At 56.9% G+C, this 6,316-nt stretch overlaps 1 long non-coding RNA gene across 1 annotated transcript; it reads right to left on the bottom strand.

Moving 5' to 3' along the window:
- Positions 1-1,455: 1,455 nt before the first annotated feature.
- Positions 1,456-6,065, bottom strand: LOC138068081 (uncharacterized). The gene is made up of 3 exons (XR_011142699.1): positions 5,654-6,065; positions 5,113-5,196; positions 1,456-3,504 (listed from the first exon to the last, which is right to left on the bottom strand). It is a non-coding gene; the product is annotated as an uncharacterized lncRNA (long non-coding RNA).
- Positions 6,066-6,316: the final 251 nt, after the last annotated feature.

The following is a 6,316-nucleotide window of genomic DNA, read 5'->3' as shown; positions in this document are numbered from 1 at the left end:
CAGTACCGATTTCTGGCCAGCCGAGGGCACCAACGAGCCACGCCGAAACCCAGTGCGCCTGCGCCCCGCTTCGCCTGCAGTACCGATTTCTCGCCAGCCGAGGGCACCCACGAGACACGCCGAAACCCAGTGCGCATGCGCCCCGCTTCGCCTGCAGTACCGATTTCTGGCCAGCCGAGGGCACCGAGCCACGCCGAAACCACTGCGCATGCGTCCCGCTTCGGCTGCAGTACCGATTTCTGGCCAGCCGAGGGCACCAACGAGCCACGCCGAAACCACTGCGCCTGCGCCCCGCTTCGCCTGCAGTACCGATTTCTCGCCAGCCGAGGGCACCAACGAGCCACGCCGAAACCACTGCGCCTGCGCCCCGCTTCGCCTGCAGTACCGATTTCTGGCCAGCCGAGGGCACCAACGAGCCACGCCGAAACCACTGCGCATGCGCCCCGCTTCGCCTGCAGTACCGATTTTTCGGGCTGCAGTACCGATTTTTGATCAGCCGAGGGCACCAACGAGCCACACCGAAACCACTGCGCCTGCGCCCCGCTTCGGCTGCAGTACCGATTTTTCGGGCTGCAGTACCGATTTTTGGCCAGCCGAGGGCACCAACGAGCCACGCCGAGCAAGTGCGCATGCGCGCAGCGGCTGCCTGCAGTACTACGCTGTTCGTAGCTGAGGGCCGCAGGGAGCACTGTCGGGGCGGCGCGCATGCGCGAGGCGGCTGGTTGGCTGGCAGGCTTTCATCGCTCGAGGGGCACCAAGGAACCGATGCGTCCAGGACGCATGCGTTCGTCGGCTGGTTGCACTATTGGGGTGGCATCACCCGAGGGCAGCATGGAGCACATCTGGAGCAGTGCGCATGCGTTAATCCCCTGCCTGCAGTACCGGTTCGTAATCACTTGAGGGCAGCAGGGAGTAAGCGGGTCGCCCCCCAATGTGCATGCGCCACTCCGCTTGCCGCAGCCGCGAGCCGGTCTGACCCAGTGCGCATGCGCGACCCCGCTGGCCTAGGTCGGCAGCGGCCGCCGCCGCTCCCCGCACCCTCCGGTCGGGCCGCCCCGACCCTTTCGTACCCTCCCCCCGGGCACCTGTGTCCTGCAGGAGGAGACGGTGGCGGGGACCTCACGAGCACCCCGTGTCCCGGCGGCGGTGCAGCACCGGGGCGCAGCAGCGCCGAGGGGTGGTGGCAGTGGCAGTCGCGCCTGGGGCGAGCAGGCCTCGGGCGGTGGGGCGCGCCGGGTGCCCGCAGTCAGGGCCCAAGGCAAGGGCCCCAGCCAGGCCTCGGCCTCGGCCTCCTCGGTTTCTGGCAAGCGTGTTTACGGCCGTTTTTCCATCCGGACAGGGAAAAGAGCCTCCTGCCAGTTCTGCTCCTGACTCTTCCAGAACCTCCCACTGCGGTGCTCTGCTGCTACCAGAAAAGTGACGGATACGCCGCTCTAAGAAACACAACCCTCTTCCTCAGCACTAATGGGAAGGACCCTTTATTTCACACAGAGCTTTAACCTTTCTTCTTCTGTCAGCGGGCCGTTTCCCCAATTACAGTACCTTTATAATGAGCCTGGCGTTGCGCTGTGTGCTGTGCACCAACCGGCCTTGAATCCTGTCCCTTCCAGTCAGTTTTAAGGCTCAGGCACCTCGCTCTCACACCTCTTCGTCCGTAGCTCTGCCCACCACAGCACTGTCCACGAAAGGTAACGCCTTTCCTACCTCTCTGCAGGCAACCCGTCTAAACCGTCTCTGACAACGACCACGTGTTAGTGCAGGCACACTGTGAAACCCCAACCAGACCTGAGGAAAGGTGTACTGTTTCTCTCTCCATGTGAAAGCCAATCTGTAAATCGATTTTTCTCTAGTGAGGGGAGCGACCAGGAAACAGCCACTTGTTATCTTGTCGCTTACCAACACCCTTGGGTGCACGAGGTACATCACAGCTATCCTCCCCGGGACGCCGCGCAAAAGTCCTTCTCGCGGGACAGCCTGCCTCCCCACACCTCCAGGCCATCTGCATCTACACGAGCGAGGGCACACGTACAAGTCTGCTCTGGGGAGGAACCTCAGCCCTAAAGGCAGGAATTAAAAGAAAGACAGGGAGAGGCAAACATGCGTTCCGGGCAGACCCTGCCCTGTGCCCACACGGAGCAGAGCACTGCCAGGCCCCTGAAAGCCCGCACCCTTTTTTCCCCGCAACGCATGCCTTGAGGTGGGCCGGAGAAATCCAGGCACCCGCAGCCACCCCAGGGACACCCTCGCCTCTCTGGTTCTGCTGAGCCCTCAGCGCAAGGTGGTTCCGGCCCTTACCCGCCACGGGCAATGAGTGCTGCCGCCTACCAGGAGAAACGCATTGCAAGGCAAAGCCTCCGGAATCGTCAGCGGGCGTATGACCGCCCCCTGGGTTTCTTCTCCTCTTCCTCTGCTCTCGAGGGAAGCTCAATAGCTAGTCTGCTTCTTCCTGCCTTTGCATGTCTAGAGCACCGGCTTATCGGCTTATCGACTGCTCTCAGCTGCCTCCTGCGACGCGACGTTAGCGCTAGAAGCACATCCACCGTGTTGCTCGGTATTGGCTCAGAAAGGCGTTTGTTTACTAAAGGAAGGGAAAAGGCAAGAGTACTCCTGGGGAGAACACACGTATATGAACGCAAGCACCATATGAGGGAGGTTATATGCAATGGCAACATAATCTCTGCTTTACGCTCAGTTATGACAGTAAGGCAGTAAGCCAAACGAATCCTAGTTTCAAACTTTCAAAGCAACGAACTTATAGAAACAACAACAAAAAATCCAAACTGTGATGAGGATTTCCCCAGAGTTAGCCCAGAAATACTACAAACCACAATAACGTATTTGCTTCCTATCCAAAGGGTTGCAGCTGCATAAAGAGATACCGAGTTTGCCTTTAATCGCTGCTTTATTCAAAAAGGGGAGGGTGCTGACACACAAAGCCAGAAGGAAGGCTTCTCAGGGGAAAAAAAGCCAGAAGCTTGTAAGCGGCACAAAAAAAGCTTTACAAAGGGGGTGGGGGGTGGGGGGTGCAAAAAGCCCAAAAGATAGAAGAGCTTAACAGAGTGAACTGGTGGTGCAAAATTGCAAAAGGAAGGATCGAGGGGCAGAAAAAAAAAAGGAAAAGGAAGGGATGTTGTGGGCTGGGCGAGGGAGAAGAAACAATTCAGGGTTCTGTGGGGACAAGATGGTGAAAGGGAGGACCTCAGGGGCAAAAAGAACCTCAGCGGAGGAACCTACAAGTCACAAAAAGCCAAACTCAGGCATCCACAGAGCACAAATACTTGACAGGAGGGATCGGGGGAGAATGAAAGGCCAGAAGGTGGGCTCTGGGGTGCACATAATCCAAAGAGAGGTACCTTTCTCAGCACTCATCACGGCAGCACTCCGGCCTCTCCCCGTGCTGAAGATGGGCTGTGCCAGGATTCGCTGTGTCCCCGCGATGCCATCCAGGCCCATTTACCCACAGCTGGCTCCTTCCCCCCTCTGTCCACACCAAACCCTGACCTGCTTCAGGACAAGAAAGAGCAAAATAAGTGCCAAAACACTGCAAAATGGGTAAATTTGGGGGTAATGGGGAGGGCAGAAGACCATGGGGGACCTAGGAACCCATCCAGAACGTGTAAGTATTGCTAATAATATTAAAAAGCTGCTTATACTCCTTGTTTTCTTCCCAGGGATTTTTTGCAAGCATATTCTAGATGAGATTTAAAAGGACAAAATTCCATAAAATTTGCAACCCCTAAACAAGCAATGACCTTACTCATTTAGCACTGTCAACCTCCTGCCTTTCTGTTTGTTACGCAAAGTAGATAGTCAAAAGAGAGCTCCGTGACAGTCTGCGCAGTTTTGAAGATTAAACACAAGGGATGTTTGCACAGAGCATCTCTACCACACTAAAGCATGAAAACATCAGCACTCTGATCATCTTTTGAGGTACTGCAGTCAGCAAGCTCAGAAGGCTCGTTCAGTTTCTAAAATATCTGGACTTTTCGAGTAGCGATCGCAGCTTAAAGGCTCTTATTGTCAGAAAAATCTAGTGGCTTGATTACTACAGGTATTATTAGCGGAAGCACACAGCCTTTTAAAAAGGGCAGATACTGTCTCTTACGTTTCCAGTGAATCCTCAGAATTCTCATTGCTTTTCATTAGGAGTCACCTTCAGCCGCAAGAGCGTTAAAAAGACCAAATACTTTGCTGTCAGGTCAGAACTTTCTGCTTCCTGGGGCCTAAAGGGACACGCGATTGTCTGCTAAAACAGGTACTAAACCCCCCAAAAGAGAGAGGGGAAGTCGGACAGAGAGATGGGATGGTACAGGGGAAAAGAGGGATAAGGAGGCGGCAAATAGATGGATGAGGAGCTGAACAGAGGGATAGAAACAGAGAAGACTGGAGAGGTGGATGGAGGGCTGAAGGGGCAAAGAGAGGTACGAAGAGGCAGATAGACAGAGCAGTTGGGGGGGGTGGTGGAGGGATGGGGAGCCAGGCAGAGGGACAGCAGGCAGGTAGTGGGATCGGGAGAGAAAGAGGACGACGAAGAGCTGGACAGAGCAATAGGGAGCCAGTCAGAGGGATGGAGAAGCAGACAGAGGGAAGCAGGTATTGACAGAGGGACGGGAAGAGTACAAGAGGGATGGGGAGCTGGGCAGAGCAACGAGTAGTTAAACAAAGGGATGGGGCACCGGACAGAGCTATGGGGAAAGAAAGAGAAAGATGGAGAGCTGGACAGAGGGACAGGGAGCAGAACCGGATGGACCCAGGCAGCCCGCCCAGGACAGCCCTCGACCCGCTCCAGCCCCGCTCACCCGCCGAGCGCTCTGCACACCGTTTTCCCCAAGTCCGCCTGTGGGCCTGCTTGCCCGAATCCCTGCGCCTCCAGATCGCCTGCGTCCGCGAGAGCGAGGGCGCACGCACGGGCCCACACCGGGGAGGAACCTTGCACTCCGTCACGCCCTTTTACTACTGCTTGTGCATCAGCCCCTTTCAGACCGTCACGTGCGCACGCTTAACCCCCCAAATTCTCTCAGCCCTTAACAACTTCCGTACTCACGGCACCTAGCTTTTCCACGCTCTTCCCCGTCTTGTTTGAAAACCCTCCCAGAGCTCTTCTGTACTTACGTGCTTCCTTAAAACAGCATCACCGAAATCAACAAAACGGGTCGAGCGGCTCCTCCTCAGGTTGCTGGCCCTCGGAACACTATTCTGCAAATGAATCAAACCACCAAGGTCACCGGGAGGTTCCTGTTTTGGAGCTTCCTCTCCTCCCTCCCGCCCCCCCCCCCCCCCCAAGCTTTCATTACGGTTCCCTAACCTGGGCAAACGCAGGTCCTCCCTTAAGCACTGCAACAGTTTTTATTCTGGGGTCCCAAGTTCCCGTTATTACTTGCTGCTAGGCAGCAAAGCAAGGCGAGGACAGGTCGGGTCACAGGTTACCCATCTAACCATCCTAAATTCTCATTTTAGGCCTCGCCGGTTACTCCGGGTAAACAGACCAAAATAAAGCTCCAGACAGGCAGGTGAGGCTTCACACAGACCTCGCGGGCCTGCTAGCGCCAGCGATGCCATAGCGACTGGGCTACCAGGCGCTACTCCCCCCTCTCCTTTGCTGGTCCACGAAGCGTGGCTTGCTACTCACGGGTCCGGTAAGGACGCAGCCAACCTTCCTACGGCCGAAGGCTCCTCTTCGGGACCGGGCAGAGAACCTTTCCGCTGGCATTTGGATTCTCCTGGCCGCTCCTGACACGCGATAACTGACAGAGGTCTGAGGGCAGCAGCCCGTAGTTCTTCACGGCAGCATATAGTCCTTCCCCCATGACATGACAAGTAAGGAACAGACACACTGGCCCACTGCTGCAGTGCTGAGGAGGCACAGGCACCTGGAACGGCAGCTCCTGGCTGCCACAGAGCACGACGTGGCCAGCGGGTGGGAACCCTGTTGACAGCTGCACCTCCTGCCACCTCGACAGGCACAACATGATCTCCCAGAAACCCAGCAAGGGAAGCCAACGCCTCCCGGCATGCCTAACAGATTAAAATGGCCGCCCGGAAGCTCGGTGCTGGGACACTACATCTCCCAGAATGCTCCGCAGATGAAAATGGCCGCCCGGCAGCCCGGCGCCGGAAGACTACTGCTCCCGGCATGCCGCGCCCCCAAAACAACATGGCCGCCCGGAAGCTCGGTACCGGAAGAATACATCTCCCAGAATGCTCTGCAGACTAAAATGGCCGCTCGGAAGCCTGGTGCCGGAAGACTACTGCTCCCGGCATGCCGCACTCCCAAACCAACATGGCCGCCCGGCGCCGGAAGACTACATCTCCCAGG

This window comes from Struthio camelus, chromosome 8 (genome assembly GCF_040807025.1).
Source record: "Struthio camelus isolate bStrCam1 chromosome 8, bStrCam1.hap1, whole genome shotgun sequence".
Lineage (NCBI taxonomy): Eukaryota > Metazoa > Chordata > Aves > Struthioniformes > Struthionidae > Struthio > Struthio camelus.
The sequence above is the reverse complement of the archived record's forward strand: the minus strand, read 5'-3'. Positions and strand labels throughout refer to the sequence as shown.